Source organism: Brienomyrus brachyistius, chromosome 4 (genome assembly GCF_023856365.1).
Source record: "Brienomyrus brachyistius isolate T26 chromosome 4, BBRACH_0.4, whole genome shotgun sequence".
NCBI lineage: Eukaryota > Metazoa > Chordata > Actinopteri > Osteoglossiformes > Mormyridae > Brienomyrus > Brienomyrus brachyistius.
The window spans coordinates 17,706,518-17,724,912 of record NC_064536.1 but is presented as its reverse complement, the minus strand read 5'-3'; the positions used below and the strand labels follow the sequence as shown (position 1 = coordinate 17,724,912).

The 18,395-nt window shown below is 42.1% G+C and overlaps 1 protein-coding gene and 2 long non-coding RNA genes across 4 annotated transcripts in view; 1 reads left to right on the top strand and 2 right to left on the bottom strand.

Annotated features, from left to right (window-relative positions):
* LOC125740118 (uncharacterized) overlaps nt 1-18,395 on the bottom strand; it is a 353,638-nt gene that overhangs the window by 167,872 nt on the left and 167,371 nt on the right. The window lies entirely within an intron of this gene.
* Nucleotides 1-18,395, top strand: part of LOC125740114 (NACHT, LRR and PYD domains-containing protein 12-like) — a 341,935-nt gene that overhangs the window by 174,511 nt on the left and 149,029 nt on the right. The gene's annotated exons all lie outside the window — the stretch shown is intronic.
* Nucleotides 7,400-8,078, bottom strand: LOC125740120 (uncharacterized). Its single transcript, XR_007397451.1, has 3 exons — nt 7,985-8,078; nt 7,707-7,867; nt 7,400-7,534 (listed from the first exon to the last, which is right to left on the bottom strand). It is a non-coding gene; the product is annotated as an uncharacterized LOC125740120 (long non-coding RNA).

The window sequence follows — 18,395 nt, the reverse complement described above, 5'->3', positions numbered from 1 at the left end:
TTATTATTTTTCTTCCCTAAAACTGAATGCCCAGCCTAAACTGTAAGTCCTAGGCCTACCAAATTTGGCAGGCAGATGTCAATTCCTCCCCACTACTCAGGCGCTCTGACCTGTCCCAGTCAGTCTGATGGGGGCGCTATAGCACTCCCCAAGGTGTTTCGGTCGATATCTCCTGATCCGTTGGTCCTACAGTCTAAATTTTCCCCCCCATATTCAGGCAGCCATGTCCTACCAACTTGCCATTTGGACTATGAAGCTCCGCCTACTTAGATTTTTTGCTAATTTGCATAATTTGCAAATCCTACTTCTTCCTTAAAGTCCTACCTTGTCCTACCAAATCAGACAAATGAGGTGTCAAACGAATCAGAACTCTCAGCTGATCAATAATTAGTGAAAAAATTCGGACATTTGCCTATCCTACGGCCATTAGCCACACCCAAACAATGTCCAAATTTGGCCCGTTTTGGTCTGACTGCTATAACTTCTATAACTGCTATACTGAACAAATTCCAGCTAGTTTCATTCAGTTCGGATATCAGCTGATCTAGCTCAATTTTTGCAGGGCAGTTACATAACTCTGCCAAGGGTACCCCACCACTAAAAATGTCTGGCGGTGCCTGTTTATAAGTCCTGATTGTATAAGGTACATTGAAGCACCATTTTCAAGAAGTTCATTTTTGAGCTGACCTAGCTCAATAATTTGAATTCATTTCCACACCCCTCACAGCCACACCCACCACCACGGACCCGGCAGACATCCATTCTGATGAACTGTCATATGCCCCCAGCAAGATTACACTAAGGGAAATTGGTTCGTTTTGAGCTAGGCTGACCCCTCTGGGCTCCCGGTCTATTCTGGCCGTAGCAGGCACGCTAGTCTGTCTTTTTCCTTACATCTGAACTATTGGATGCGCAGTTCCTAAGTGTCTGTGAAGGTTGTTTGTGGATTCTGCTGGAAATGACAGCTTCATCTTGCAAACTGTGTATCTGCCTTTGAGTTATCATAGCTATTAAAATGCATCCAAATTCCGCTTCGCGTGTCCGACTATCTACCTGTTATTCAGGCACCACACTCCCTTTTTCTCTCCTCCTCTCCCTCCATCGTGTTCTGTACCTGTACACCGTCAGCACGCGCTCCCCCCCCCCCTTTGTCTGACTCATCACGTGTTTGGTCGCGCGGCTCAAGAGCCATTAACACAAACTTCAGTCACAGTCAGAGCAGCATGGAGCGCTGAACCGCGTTTTGCTTTATAAAAATGTTTCTCGGTCCGGATCCGGATCTTTTGAGCGGCTCTTTCGCGACCGACGCATCACTAGTCGGCGCTGCACGCTGCTGGAGGGGGGTACGTGTCCGAAATGGTTTGAAGGAAGTTCTTATCTATAAGTAAAGAAAAATTATAATTTAGTGGTACTGTTTGGAGTACAATTTCGTTTTTAACATGTTTGATGAATGCTGTTTATATATATTTTTTTACCTGTAATTAAGCCTGTTAGTTCAGCACGCGCCGCATTTCGGCGCGTCTTCCCGCTTTGTCGCCGGGCGTCTGACATTTCCTGAGGTATTTCACATACAGACGCTCCTCTACTTACGAACTTTCAGACATACGAACGAAGCACTGTAAGTCCAAATTGTGTTCATTGGGCTCCCGTTTCCTGTCCGCAACATCTTTTTTTTTCTGCGCGTTAATTCCGCCTAGTACGACTTCTGACCGCTACTCCCGCCGCGCAGTAGTGTAGCGTGCGTACTCACAGCATCCTAGTTCTTTGTACTTGCGTAACAGTAAGACATGCTTTCTTGAGATTATTTTTGTTTTATGTAATGTTTTTTACGATAAGACAACATGTATTGACATTATATCATACTCATTTATACATGCAGATTTAAGTACCCTTAAAATGATGTTAAATAACGACTTACAAACATTTCAAGTTACGAACGGCCGTTCAGAACGTATCTCATTCGTAACTAAAGGAGCGTCTGTAGTTGAATTCCTGCTTCATTGTGGGATGCTGTGCTGTTTTATATTTTATGTATCGTACAGAATAATAGATCGCAGGCTAAAGTGCAGTTGGGTCCCCAGCGAGTCTCTCAGCGCGGCGTGTCTCACAGCGCAGGGGGCAGCCGGAGCGCCGCAGACTCGGGCGGCTACATGAGTATATTGGGAATAAAATGTGTGTATTGGAGCGAGTTCTGTGTTAGTGAGTGTGTGAGGTGTGACAGTGATAATGATGGAGATGCTGGGCTTCGTCTTGGGATTAATCACTCTTCCTCTTGCCTACAGACTCCTGCCAGCTGACGCTGGACCCCAACACAGCATACAGACTCCTGTCTCTGTCAGAGGGGAACAGGAAGGTGACATGGGGAGCAGAGCAGCCATATCCTGATCATCCAGAGAGATTTGACTGCTGGTACCAGGTTCTGTGCAGAGAGAGTCTGACTGGTCGCTGTTACTGGGAGGCTGAGTGGAGTGGAAATGGAGCCTGGATAGGAGTGACTTATAAAGGAATCGGGAGGAAAGGAGGGAGTGATGACTGTCGGCTTGGAGACAATGACAAATCATGGATGCTGTTCTGCTCTTCTGACAGTTACTCTGTCCGACACAATAATAAAGAGACTGTCATGCCCATAAAGCCCTCAGGCTCCTGCAGAGTAGGAGTGTATCTGGACTGGGCAGCTGGTACTCTGTCCTTCTACAGAGTCTCCTCTGATGGACTGACCCTCCTGTGCAGCTTCACCTCCTCATTCACTGAACGACTCTGTCCAGGGTTTCTGGTGAATATAAACTCCTCTGTGTCCCTTTGCATGCTGGGATAGTTCACTGTCGCTGCTTCTCCATGGTAAAAAGGTAAAATCTCTGCTTTTTAACCAGTATAACCCTTTTTACTCTGTCTGAAGTGTGATGTATGCTACACAAAAATAAATGACTGGGTTTGGCAAGCTGAACAAACATGTAAAATAAGTGTATTTGTTTCTGATTAAAATGTAATCCTGATGAGTGGGGGGGCTTTTCCCTTCCCATATATGTACATTTTATATATTTCTGTATTTTCTGCCTGTACACTGACAATAAAAGCTTCCTATTCTACATAATTAATGTCCTGGTTCAGCGCTGCTCGAAGCATAGCTGAGGTAACTGAGAAACATAAATCATATAATACAATTAAATAAATACATTTTAATGCAAATGAACACAACTAACACGATTAGATTAAATCAGCATATATTATAACCATTTAAAAGTAGACGGGAAACGTAACGGCGAAAGCAAAAAATATCAGTAGAGTTAAAAACAAAAAAACGTAACAAATCACATTAGCATCACACGTTGGATTACATTATCAAAATAGAAGCAAAAATAAACATTTCCTAACTAAACCTGTGAACTGCTATGCCTGACAATCAACAAGCTAAATAGCAAACGCTGTTTCTCTCACCTCTATCAAATCATGCGAAAAGAATCATGATGTGTTGCTCCCTCTGCTGGCTGCTTGTTTGGTGCAAACAGTAACACACATGCAAACCAATTTTTACCCCTTAGGTAACCCAGACGTGTCTTTTTTCAAAAGCCCACAATTACCTCAGTTCTGTCTTGTTACTGTGACAAACACATTTTTCTTTTCACTGAGGAAGACAAACACACACAGACATTTCTGTTCCTTCACTAATATACAGATATTACTATTCCTTCATGGACACACTCACACACAACTTCCATCCTCATGCAGACTGATATTAATCCTATTGTCATTTGACAGTCACAGGACCGTCACTGACAGGGGTGTTCACACATACCTCACTCACACACCTATTGGTCTCTTGCAGAATGATATCAGTTACATCACTGCCAGACTTTTCACTCACCCTGTAGAGATTTTTCTAGTCATCCTGAAATAAACGCACATGTACACATGTAAATAAATAATAAGTAAACATGTAAATGGCATCCAATGATTTATTTAAAAGGATTTGATAATATAGGATTGATTCATTTTGAAATAAATGTTGAATTATGAATATTTTATTCTGGTCATTAAGCTTAGGGAGGGGCTGTAGCTCGTCTGAGAGTGGGGGGGCAGATTTCAGTTTGGGGGGGTAAATGTCAGAAGGGGTGAGTGTGGTCAGACAAGTTTTAGGCCATTTTATTTCATCAGTCTCGAGGCGAAAGAGAATCAGGGACACAGCAATAAGCAAACAGGACTGACTGGGGAAAATGGGGTGGGGGGGGCAGAAAGGGTCCCTATGTTACACATACAGAGGAAAGGGGGTTAAATGATGAATGTGTATTTACAGGCTGGGGGGTCAGACCACCACATGCACGCCGAGGGAGGGGGTGGGGGAGTAAGAGTGAGGGAATCAGAAGCTGTTTTTACACATACGGACATTGTCAGTAGAATCAGACATTTTGTGGAGCTGCTCTTTCACACATGTAGCACACGACTGGATGTTGTCCGTGTTGGACGTGTTCACACCTACTGTAAATACTCTGACTGGTTTAGATGAGGGGTGGTGCTCAGATAGAGCATGCAGGAGGCAGGACATGATGCAAAAAGTAGGCTGTATTTCTGCAGTGGTTAGCACTGTTTCCTCGTACCTCTGGGACTGGGGTTCGAGTCTCCACCCCGGCTCAGTGTGTGTGGAGTTTGCATGTTCCTCCCATGTTGTTGTAGGGTTTCCTCAAGGTACTCCAGTGTTCCTCCCCTGATGAAAATGGGTGATTTGAAGTCACCATACTGTCTGTAGGTGTGAGTGTGAGTGTGCTTTGCAATGGGTCAGTACTCCATTACGGGCGTCTTGTACAAGCTAGAGACCTCGTTCAACAAAATGGATGAGTCTGGATTGCCTGGGAAATTCAAGTCCTGGGTATCCGAGATACTTACACTCCTCCACTCCTCCCCTCCCCGACCCGGAGAGAGCATTCCACCCTTTTCTGGTTGACGACCATGGTCTCGGATTTGGAGGTGCTGATTCTCATCCCAGCCGCTTCACACTCGGCTGCGAACTGCTCCAGTGAGAGCCGAAGGTCACGGTCCAATGAAGCCAACAGAACCACATCATCTGCAAAAAGCATATTTGTGCAAATTATTATTATTATTTAAAGAATGATTTGTACAAACAGAAATGACTCATATCACCAGCAAACAACACAGAGTGCAGCAGTTTGTCTTACGACTTCACCTGCAAATCCGCATGGGACTGAACCCTGTAGCCCCTGTATATACTTAAAACATGCTGTCAATCAAAAAGGGGTTCCGCCCTTTAGACAGCTCCTCCAATCATCATGCAGCCGCCCAGCGTTCCAGCCCACCCACTGCTCCATTCACTCCCAGAGACATTGAGCTTCCCTGCAAGTGACGATTTTGGTGCAACCTTCCAGCTTTTCTGCTGTGATAAAAGCTCTTCTGTGCCGGACAATAGAGGTCCAGTGAAGCTGCGCTTCAGGAGCTTTTAATGCTCTATGCTGCACAGAAATGTATGAGAAGAAAATCACGTCAAACAATCAACAATAAATAGTTCATCCTGAATGAGCTCGTCATGAATTTGAACGTGTTTTAGTGCATTTTTATTAAAACCAATATAAATATCACAGTGCATATATGAGCATTTATTTTCTGACATATTAGAGAAAGTAGAGCTTAGAACAGTCGCCACTGCTGTGCTTCCATATGCAGACCTGTCATTAATTGATAATAGATTAATTTTTACTCTAAAACCTGTATCTATGGATCCTCTTCCCAGCTATGGGGTAGCCTCGGCCATCACTGTCCTGAGCTCTGCATCCCGGGCCTGACCACGGCCACTTGGGTAAACACCAGCCCCCTGTTTCTGTGTCCCCTACATCTCCTGCCCTAACATGGGGGGCGTCTCGGATCAACAGAGACCCCCCAGCACCAAATAAACCAGCTTACCACATTGGTAACCCAGATACTGGATGGGCAAGCTTCCCAAACCACCCTGCTGGCTTCCCCTCCATGAGCTTCTGCATCTCTTCCTGTCACTGTCCCAGAGAAGTATAACGGTAACCGGAATCACTGTCACTCATTTTTAATGCAGTGCGGTCTCTTCACAGAAGATCGCTTTCTGGATTATTCCACGCAAATGTGCTTTGTTATTTCCCTGCTTACCAGATGGACACAGGAATGGGCCACCACACTGTGGACTGATGACAGTACGCTGCTTGATTCTGCGCACGAGTTTCAGCGCGCATTCTGCAAAGTCTTTGATCACCCACCTGTAGGGCACAGTTTGAGTGAATGGCTCTGTGATCTAAAACAGGGCACAAAATCGGGCTTGGGGTTTCTTTTTGGAATTCTACGCGATCGCAGCCAGCTTGCGGTAGGCGGCTGACTGTTTGAAAATCTTTTAGCACCATACCCTGAACCCCCGATCTCCAGAACAAGCTCGCCTTGCGAGGAGAGACCCACTGCTTCAAGGACTATGTCAGATTGTCCATTTCCCTTGATAACACAGGGCAGGATTGCCGTCACCACCGAGCTAAGTCCGAGGCTCAGCAAGCTACTTCCTCTGCTCCCACTGAAAGGTCCAAATGCTTGCACTCGGTCGCTCTCTGCTGAACTTTGATCATTTGACTACAGGGAACAATGTACACACCTTGGATTTTCAGATTATTTTTGTTTGCCATAGTTATTTTTATATTGCGTCCATTTAAAGTGCAATGGGCAATACACAAAGGGGTTAACAGCTCTGAAACCAAATGAGACAGCCTTGTCATATGGAGTGTGCCTCCATCAGTGGACTCTGGAGGACAATGTACACCCCTTAGATTTTCAGAATAACTTTCAAACAGTTATTAATACATTGTATCCATATTACATGCTGTGATGATCCGTGCGCAATCGGGGAACGGGGAAGCAAATCCGGGAGACGGGAATAACAAAACGGGATTTTATTCAGGAAGCGGGGAGCAACACAGCACACACGTTAATGATGGATCTGGGGAAAACAGACTCTGATACACAGAACATATCAGATCGATGGAAAACAGCTGGGCGCAATGGGGGAAGCAAACGTGGTGGATCAGGGGAGCGTGGCACACACGAGGACTGGACGCGCAGGTCATGACACACACTGTACAACATTTATTGTCAAATTTACAGTAACTTACTGGCAACAATAGCCCAGTAGTTGCTGTACTTAATAACACAGTAAAATTACCGTAAACCCAAGTACAGTAGTTTTTAAGCATGCTGTATTTTACACAGTATTTTACTGTACTTTGGAGTACAGCATTATATCGTTACTGTAATTCATTTTACAGTACTACTGCACAACCCATAGCATGTACCGTATATTATAATAGTTATTTAGTAAAATAATGCAAATGACAATCTGCACAGAAAGCTGAAAGTTTATTGTGAAATTTGAACAATAACACAGTAGTGCTGACACAGATCAACAAAATTGCAGCATTAGAGATGAGGTGCAGGGTGAAAGTGCATGATGAGGGGCAGATGTGGAGGATGGTGGTAGGTGGTGGCATCATGTGGAGCAGAGACCCCAAGACATATGATGGTCCTGCAAGAAAAAATATGAAAAATTCAGCTAAAATCCCCAACTCACATTATCAAGTCACATTTGAGTGAATAGAATAGTGAATATATATATTTAATAATATATATATATATATATATATATATATATACATACATATATATATATATATATATATTTAAAAAAATACTCTTACCTTAATGATTTTTCCAATCATAGTCTGTGAAGTCCCTGATAAATGAGGCGACGTGCGGATTCAGGGCCATTGTCTTCCTCTGCACAGTCTTGCCACTCCTCTTGCTCACATGAAACCTGGATGTGCACTTTGAATTCTCAGGGTTTATCCGTACGAGAAACCTGTAAATATAAAAATATATATTCCAGCTACAACACAAAGAATTGTGTGCGTGAGAACTGAAGCCCATACAAATAAACAGCGGCAGAGCCAAGTACATGTGATGAACAGTATTTTACCTCTGGATGAATTCCAGTGTTGTTGCTGCCTCTCCTTCATACTCCATGTTAAATACATAATATGCTGCAAATAGGACAGCCAGGGCACAGGTGAAGTCCAGCTGTAGATGAGCGGCTTCTATGACCAACTTTCCCTCCATGGCCAGCATCCATTTTCTTGATGCCAGAATGGAATCTCCTAGAAAGACATAATCTGTCACAATTGTTTCCAAAACGTAAAACAAAATGTCTAGTCCAGTGATTGTGTAAGTCAGGTATAGCAGTTTTACCCAGTAGGATTATCCTTGGTGTGTTGGGCAGGGACAGCTGGGTCCCCACATCTGCCTGGGGGGTGGTGACCTATATGAAGAAAAGTAAATAAAATGAAAAATTATTTGCTCTGAGGTTATGCATACTGGAAAGGCAAATATTAAGAATTAGGATAAAGAGGCCTTCACACATTCAGCAGGAATTGCACGTTTGCCATGCATCCTTCACCCTAAAAAGTAAATGATTTGTTATTCCCAAATCTACAAGAATCTATACAGACTGTCTGGACTGTGCCCTAATCTCTCTACAATGAAATACTAAAGTCAAACTTGTCCTGCAAGATAACATATATTCAGGTTAATATAATAAAACAGCTTCTTACATCAGCCAGAAGGAAAATGGAATCTTCTCTGTCCTTGAAGAAGGCCATCATCACCAAGATGAGAGCAAGGCTGTGGTCCACATCTTCAGGTTGCCTTTCAAGGTCAGCGAGGACTGTCCTCACCTCTTTCTTCCAGCGCAGGAGCTGACCCTTGAAAAACTGGAGTACCCTTCTTCCTTTCCCAGCAATGGACTCCTCAAGTCTTGATTCCAGTTCAATTCCTGTAAGCGTACTAAAATTCTGCATCAGGAACCTCTTCATAAACAGGAACGGCCACTCAGTCTTTAGTTGTTGCATGTTAAGTGCATGCCATAGGACCAATGCACTAAAGGGTTAATAGCTCTGAAACCAAATGAGACAGCCGTGTCCTATGAAATGTGCATTGAACAGGGGAATTTGGGGGACAATGCACGCTAATCGCTCTGTGTCATAAAGCTGTCAAAGTCCTAGGCTCATTGCGAAGTATTGTTGCCATTGTTCTAATGTGCCATACCGAGCAATTTTCTGTCTCTTGTTTTCCCCGATCGCCCTGCCTGCTGTATCCTGCCCTGCTGTTCCGCCTGCCCTGCCTGTCTCACCTGTTCCATCCACCCACCTTCTTCTGCCTGCCCTACCTGCCTGCTCCATCCTTCCCTGCTCCTCCATCTGTTTCGTGTCCCCCTTCCAATCCTCTTGTCCCGTCACTCCACGTAGGACTGTCATTCCTGGACACCAACCATTGCCTGCCCTACAACCATGACTTTGGATCCTCAGTTTAACCCTGTTTGTTTCTGGTTCGATCATTAAACCAGCTGGACACTGCATTAAGGGGTCTGTCCCCTCTGTCGTGGCCGTACACCACAGTATCCATATTACATGGCATAGGGGCAATGCACTAAAGAGTTAATAGCTCAGAAACCAAATGAGACAGTCATGGTTGAAGGAATGATGATGCTTAAATGACGAGATATTGTTAAACGATAAGAAAATGTATAAAAATTGGTGTAGAACAATACTGGACACACTTTAAGTGTGCAGCCTTGGTTGTAACTTCATTATTCCAATAAAGACTGAATTTAGATCTACATGAGCGGCTTCTGACTTATAGAGAAAACCACAACGGTTTCTGCCCAGAATAGGTCTGGGTGTGCAGGTCTGTCTGCATTGGGGACAGCTATAAACTGGAAAATCCTCCTGATCCCAACAGCTATCGGGAATAATAGTATGCCTATAATATGACTGAATTTTGGTGGTGGGGCTGCCCTTTAATTAGCTTGTACTTTGATTACTTTGATTACTTTTGATGTGTGCTGTTTTAGTGAGAGACTCTTTGCCATGTGCAGATGGGACATGCGCTGTGTGCGTTAAAACACGTTAGCGACCTGTGCGCAGTCGGGAAATGGGGGGGGGGGGGGGGGGGACACACGCATCGCCCTGCATATTACTGCCCCTTCAGTGATACACACAGATGGCACTGGACCTCCATATAACAAGAGAGGGTGAGGGAGCCCTGGATTACTGTCCCGTGCATTTGGCAACAGAATGTACTTGAGACCAGTTAAGCGTGAGAGATATTTAGTTTTCCGTCGATTTTTCTTTAGGATATTAAGCAACTTTACGCTTCCTGCGATTTTCAGCTTCTAATGTATTAAAATCATTCAGCACTGATTCGCAATAGAAAATGTAATAATTTAAAACCGCCCGTAATCCTGCACAAACAAAAAAAGTATTGGAAATAGAAAGAGGGACCTGTGTAAAGCAGCTCTAAGACGGCTACGGTGAATAATGAATCGTTATTAAAATAATGCATTTTATATTTTAAGTATGTTAATGATTTAAGTGTCACTGCAGTATCGCGATTTATATGTACAAATATAACGCAAAATGTGCGTCATGACAGAATCAGGTGGCGGCGGGAGCTTGTCCCCTTTCTCTTATTGTTACTTGTTACTAAGTGACATGGATCGCTCCCGCGTTTGGCATGAAGGTGATTATTTACTGCTGTGTGTAAATGAAAGTGAAAGTATTTTAATACTCTCTCCATTTTGTCAAGAAACACGGATACGATTCTGGAATAATAAAAAGACATTTTGTAATGCAAGGTAAGATTATAGTTAACAGGTAAAGTTATTAAAATAATCATGTAAAACACTTACAGTATATACAGTGGCGGCGCCAGTGATTTAATGTTACAGGTACTATGGGGAAGCTGGATTATTACCTGGTGCAGGTGTGAGAGGGAGCAGAAACGTGAACTGTCTGGTTTGACAAGCACTGTACTTAGTCCTTTTCCACAGTATTCGAAAACCTGTGGGGTGTTCCGTTCGGATCATTTCGCCGATCGGGGGCCAAATTTTCGTACTTGAATATGAGTGTCTGATGCTGTTGCCAAGTTATAATAATTCGACGGAAATAATAATAAGACGCTTATAATAATCCACTCACGGGTCGCGTTATTTTCAAGTTGTTCATATTTTGTCTCCATTTTGCCCAGAAACACGAATAATATTCTGGAATAATACAAGGATATTCTATATTGCAAGGTAAGATTTTACGGTAACACTTAACTATGAGGGGATACTCGCCTCAGTTCCTACTGAAGTACAAATCATGAATAAATTATAAACAAACGCGATTCATTAATAATGGACATATATGACGTCAGTATTTCACTTGTGCTATCCATTACGTGTTCCCTCAGTAGGTCCTTGAGTAGTTCACTAAGATTTACAGAATTCATAGATAGTACCAGGTACAGTATAAATGCTTAAATGATGCGTCACAATTCGCTAACGATGAACGAACATGAGATCAGTATTTCACATCTGTTATCCATTATTTTTTTCCTACAGTACTTCCTTTAGTGGTTTCTTCAGTATTTCATAAAGGTTTACAGAATTAGCAGATATAGTGACAAATGTAGTACTTTATTGAGAGAAAAGATATATGACAGTTCATTTTGGATTAACAAACATATTGTCACGATCGCTGGCGGACAAAGCTGCGATCGCGGGGAAGGGCGTGAAAGGAGCAGGCAGGCAAGCGGGATACGGGGAAACGGGGGTTTAATAAAGTGACGGGGAGCAGGAGACATGTAACGCCAACTAACATCAATGACAGACAATGCTAACAGGTAAGACCAGGACTTAAAACCAGACAAGACTAATCAAAGTAATCAGATACAGCTGGGTACAATCAAGGAAATACACGTGGGAAGGCAGGGGGCGTGGCACACACGAGGAGCGGACGAGCCGGGCATGACACATATCAGTTTAATAATCCAATACCACATTATTTTTGTCCCCTCACGTAAAGTGTTACTAATTTTAGTGAAATTTAGTGTTACTAATGAATAGACCCAATAGTAACATAAGCATGTACAGTATGACACACTTACATGCAGTGACGGTGCCAGTGATTTAATGTTGCAGGTGTTATATAGGAGCTGGATTAAGTATTGTGGGTGTCATACACTGCTACTCAAACCAGTGCGGGGTGGCTAAACAGCTGACAAATATTATAAATAAATAAGATATACATAGAACATAGACATATACCCTTCGTGTTCACACAGGCTCCAGCAGGAGTCATCTGGTCTTGATCGGTACAAGAATGGAGGGAGATGCTTCTGAAATGACCCCCCCTGCGGAGTGTAAAACAAAGGGAATTGTAAGGTAAGACAGAACCTGTGTGTTTGTACTGCTTTACGAACAGAAACTAAACCATATTTCCAGCATTTTCAAAGACAGAGTAATCAGTTTCAACTTAATATACTTCCTTGCGGCTTTGCAGATTATGGGGAACTCAGCAAAATATACTGTATTGTGGGGTTCTCCATTTAAGGCTAAATTTATGGACCCCCACCAAGGGAATAAATTGTCATTGTTGCGATGACATCTATGTTTGTATTGACTATCTGAGGGGACAGTATTTTTCGAAAATAGGTATTCTCAAAAATGTGGCATTGAGTGTTTTTAATTCTAATCAGTATCAGTTATGCAAAATGACAGTGATCACAGGAGTAAAATGAACAGGAATAAGACAGGAACACTGTCAGGGTCATGTTGTGAAGAACATTGTGATTTATGGTAAAACGACTGTTACAGCCCACTAGCATGCATGTCTCTTTGGGTCTATAGTCAGGCCGTAATATAAAAGCAGAAAGGGCTCCTAACCAGGGCTGGCTCAGTGTGGAACACGTTAATACGTGTAGATTAATAAAAAGACCTCGACATCTTCTTATTCTTTGTACAATCAGCCAGTTCTTTTACGAATTGAAATTAAGAATAATATTGTAAGTCTGGCTATCATTATTTAATTAAAATTATGCACTGGCCGGCTGTTTAAGCCGCTATAGGTATAGTGGCGGGCATTAGGACCACGGCGGAAGCTACACGTCGCTGCTTCTTAGCGAGTAGCAACGTTTATCCAAAGTTCAACAGAAAGAAGCGGCCAGATAATTTAATTGTCGGAGACTGTGAGTAGGTATCAATAACTGTTAATTGCTTAACTTTACTTATATTTCCTTATTAAGACTGGTTAAGGGAAATGACGTTGTTGGCTATTTTAAGACTAATTTAGACTAACTTGGCCGCATAATGCTGCTGTTATAATTGGTTATTGTGATCAAAAACTGTACAACAACAAAAACAGGGACACTTACCATTAAGTGGATATATTTGTATGACAGCAAAATCAGGGACACTGAAGTTCAGCTTATATACCAGATGGACATACGAAAGTATTCTGAAAGATTGAGGGAGAAGCAGGGGGGTGGCAGGGGAGCTGATGCTGAGGGAGCATGCGTGATTAAGACTGGTGGAGGTTTACAATTAAAGAGATTATTTGTTTAGTTGTTGTCGTTTCTTCAACTTAATTTTCTGCATTTACTGGCTATTGGCTAATAAACAAACAAGGATGTTGCCTAAATGTAAGATTGAGTACATAAGCATACAGACGAAAATATATTTTAAAAACAGTCATACATAATGCACATATAAAAAAGGTAAACATCCTAAGGACTTAGGAAACCAAAGGCAGGGAATCTTCCAGAGAGGCCAGTGAAATAAAGGGAGCCAGATAACAGCATAATTGCTGTACATGAGATAGTAAAATAAAGAAGCCTTTTTAGGTTTGGTGAAAAATTTTCAGCCCTCTACACGCACTAATTCCTTCCTACAACCCTGGGGGCTAAAGTGTAGATTGAAGCAGATTGAAGTAGATTGCAAAGAAATAAATTAATATTTAACAAATACATCAATAAACAAGTAAAAGGCAACAACAGGCAAATCTAGCAACAGAGGTTGCAACGGTGATACTAAGCGTTTTGTTTTGGAATCTTAATTTTAGGTGAGACAATGTATTTCACATTAAAGCTAACTGTAAACAAGTATGTTTGCATCAAGAGCTTCACAGCATATGAAAGTACAGGAAGGCAGAGCAGGAGGTTAAACAGCTGAAGGTCTAATGTGACCCTGTCCACATTATATGAATTATATTTATATAATGAGGATCTTTCCTCTCACTGTCCACAGTGTCCTGTTGGAGAGAGCAGGCTCACCTGTACACAGCTGTGTTTCCATGAAGAGTGACAGGTCAATGGGGAAACCAATCCACTTCAGAGAGGGACCATTTCCTACAGATCAAAGGTAAACATGCATTTAAACCAACACTGTAACACTAAGATTCTCTGTCAAAAGGCACACAGGCAGACACACGCAATGAGGAAAAAAATTTGTAATGAATGCATAATTGTTTTACTTTTTCAAATCCCATTGTCTCTGAGAATTTAGACAGAAGTTCTGACATGTATTCTATATAAATTACACCTGAGGTAAAAGGCTGAGGATCACTGTAAAGACTGACTTCCAGGGAGCTGGAATTGGAAGTTAATTAAAAGTACATTTTAAATTTCAATCTTCAGCATAAAGCTGGAGAAAAGCAGGCCCACTTGCACACTGTTGTATATCGATTAAGAAAGACTGGACAATAGATTGTCCTCTTCTGGGATGGACGTTTCTGCTTTGATAAAACATAAATTCATTCTTATGGACTCATTAGATTTGCTCAGATTGAGGTTTCAGTTTCAACACGTTTAATGGACCAGGCTTCTTCTTCTTCTTCTTCTCCTTCGGCTTCCATCTGCTCCCGTTGTGCATCACCACAGATCATCCGTCTCCATCTCACTCTGTCCTCTGCATCTTCTTCTGTCTCTCCAACCACATCCCTCCCTCCCCACATCCACATACTTTCTCTTTGGTCTTCCTCTTCCCTCTCATTTATGCTCCATCTTGCTCCTACTGACTTTCATTCCCCTTCTCATCATTGGATCCTTCCACCTCTCCAGGCTCGTCTCAATCTGCTCCCTCCTCTCACTACAGATCACACTGTCATCTGTGAACATCATAGTCCATGGGGTCTCCTGTCTGATCACATTCCTCAGCCTGTCAGCAAATAATTAATTACTATACCTTAAGTCATCCGACAAAAAAAAAGCAATTGCTTTCTCTACCAAAGGTGATATATACATTGGTGCTGACTCGAGGTGCGAAAAAATGTGACATTTATGTGATGCTCAATGAAACTGTCTTGACGTGAGGGGATGGAGCAGGAACAGAAGAGGAGAAGGCCGGGGAGTCGGGGAAATGAGGGCTTTATTGTCGGGGACACATAAAACAAAAGATGGACGGCAAACCAGCATGAAAGAGCAGGAACAGACAGGCCGGGCAGATCAGGAACAAGAATGGAACAGGCAGGAACATCTAATACAGGTACTGTATAGGCAGGTCAGGAACATACAGTAAGGCACGGGCTGGTCAGGAACATGAAGTCCTGGCTCGTTCGTATGTCTGAAAGTTCGGAAGTAGAGAAGCATCGGTATATGAATAAAAAGACAAAATAAATTAAATATTCTTGTGTATTGGTCAAATATTATAAGAATTATTAATTACAGAAGGAAAAAATAACAAATGAAAAGAAATAGATCACATCTATAGGTGTCCTCAAATTCCTTCCAAAGAAAAGGAAAAAGAAAAATGTAAATGAAATAAATGAAAGTGCATGCTCACCCCCCCCCCCCCACCCCCCACCCCACAATAAGTCCTTAGCTTAGCAGTAAATCTGTTACGTCCTTTACGTAAATCATAAAGGGTCCCCATATTTTTTCAAACACTTTCTTTCCTTATAGTATTTTTCCTTATATTATTTTTTCTTATGGAAAATTGCATATTCAATTGCAACATGTACCTAATCCCAGTTGCAATGGAAGGGTGTTCCTTTGGCTTCAGCACATTTAGTACATTTGTCTGGTATGTTTTATTTGTATTGATTTAACTTTACAGGTGTTACATACAGTATGTCCTCATTAACTAATTATTCTGTATCAAATCCTCCTAGGTTACAGGGTCCAGGGTTGTCCCCCCATCCCAGTTCTGCCCCTTGATAGTTATGGTAATTAAGTTGAAATTTGTTTGAAATCATGTTAAACAATTTACAAAAAATAACTTGTTACTGAGTAACTGAGAGCTACATGCCAAACCGTCTCTCCTGGCTGCTACCTGCTGTCTCCCTGTACTGCCACTAGATGTCACTGCTTCTCTTATACTGTCATAAGCAAGCTGATGTCAGGAAGCCGCCCTAATGAAATAAGCTCAGAATGTGGATGGCAGTTACATCTACTTAAGTACAAATGTAGGTTATTATTCCCCAAGCAGTAGCAGTGGTGGTCAGTGTCAGTGCAGGACCTTTGACTTTCCATAAAATGCCTATTTTAGCGGCGGCACGGAGGGCAGCGCTGTGGCTTCACCCCCCTCAGTGTTGGAGGCTGAGCCCCCTGTCTGTCTGCAGCTGCACGCTGTCCCTCTATCACATGGGTTTCCTCCTGCCGTCCAAAAACACGTGTTTAGGCTACTTTCTAAATTCCCCATGACATATGACAGCCTCTGTGTGTCTGTGCCCTGTGATGGACTAGAATCCCCCCCCCCCAGGGTGAATCTGTATCCTAAGCCTTCTGCTGTCTAAAATAGACCCCCCACCCTGCCCCACCCCCAAAACCGGGATAAGTCGCCGGAGGATGGATGGATTAATGGATGGATATGTGTGTTTTATTCACAGGGCCAGAGTGAATAGATGTAATTCACACCCACATAAAGGAGACTTATCATCCATCTTCAAGGTGCATTTATTACTTAAGTATCTTTTCTAAAATTTCATTTAAATTGACATACATCTTCTATAGATGTACAGTAGGCAGTTCATTCTGTCAAAGAGATGATATTTACAGCTAATTCTGCGTTCCATTTACCTTGGAGGTGGGAAGTCGGAGCTGGGAATGACGTCACATTCAAGATAACCTCAAATTCAAATGGCTATTCATTTTGCAATTGGCAATTCAGTATTCAATCAGAGCATGCGTTTGTCATTTCAGTACTTAACCTGAGCATGTAATTTGTGCAATTCAATGTGCAAAGTGCTTATGCAGTCCATAATTCATTTCACCAATGGCAATTCACTTTAAGGATTGCATAAGCACTTTGCAAAATGTATTTTCAAATTACAGTAAAACCTCGGATTGCGAGCATAATTCGTCCCGGAAACGTGCACGTAATCCAAAGCACTCGTATATCAAAGCGAATTTTCCCTTTATAAATAATGGAAACTCAGATGATTCGTCCAATAACCGAAAAAAATTAATATAAAAATGATTAATCCAAAATATAAAGTATGACTTTCACTATAACGGAATCACTACTATCCGTTGGTTCACTGGAATCTTTTTGTTTTTGTGTGACTTTAACAAGGAACCTATCCAATGACAGCCGCTTTTGCCTCCTTTTCGATTTCGCGGAAATGTGGATACTACATTGTCGTGAAACAGATTCATCGCTTGCACTGCTACGCCCTTATTTGGGTGGTGCTTTAAATTTCTACTAAAATGACTACGAGTGAGGCACGCCGACTGAGATAGAGCATGGGAGACGATTACCAACAATCCCGCATCGAGGAAGGGAGGGAGAGAGAGAGAGAGAGACCATCGGCTCAGTTGTGATCATGTGATGGTCGGTAGACAAAGCGTATACGTAATACTCGTTTTGCAAACCTTGCTCGTTTATCAAATTAAAATTTAAAAACAAAAAAACAATTTAAAATATTTTGCTCGTCTTGAAAAAAACCTCGCCAACCAAGTAACTCAATATCCGAGGTTTCACTGTACATGTTCAGATTAAATATTGAAATGACAAACGCATGCTCTGATTGAATATTGAATTGCCAATTGCACTGTACGCAGCAAGTCGGAAAGCCATTTAACTAAACCAGGGACCTTTTTCAAAAAGCAAGTTTTCTTGCTTAGCCGAATAACTTGTCAGATTTAATGTGCCTCAATTTAAAAGGCCTTTATCTTTGTTCACTTACATTTAGCCCAGACTACCTTACATCTGACAAGTTATCTGGCATAAACAAGAAATTTTGCTTTTTGAATCAGGTCCCAGTTCTATCCAGATTAATTCTAAATCATTGTTAGCAATAACAGTTGATAAATTATGTGTTATTTTGCTCATAAAAGAATCATAGCAACACATCAACAGATAGCGGTTAAACAGTACTGTGTGTACAACCAATTTTATGAGCCACAAATAAGTAACTGCTAATAAACATTATAAAACTACAACTTAAACTTCTGTTGATAAAGGCTGCAGCCATGTTGAATTCTGAGGTCGGGGTTTTGTAGTTTCCCCCTTCACGAAATTCTGACTTCAGCGGGCGTTGCAGGTGGGCGTTCCAGGTGGGCGTTTCCCATTAGCA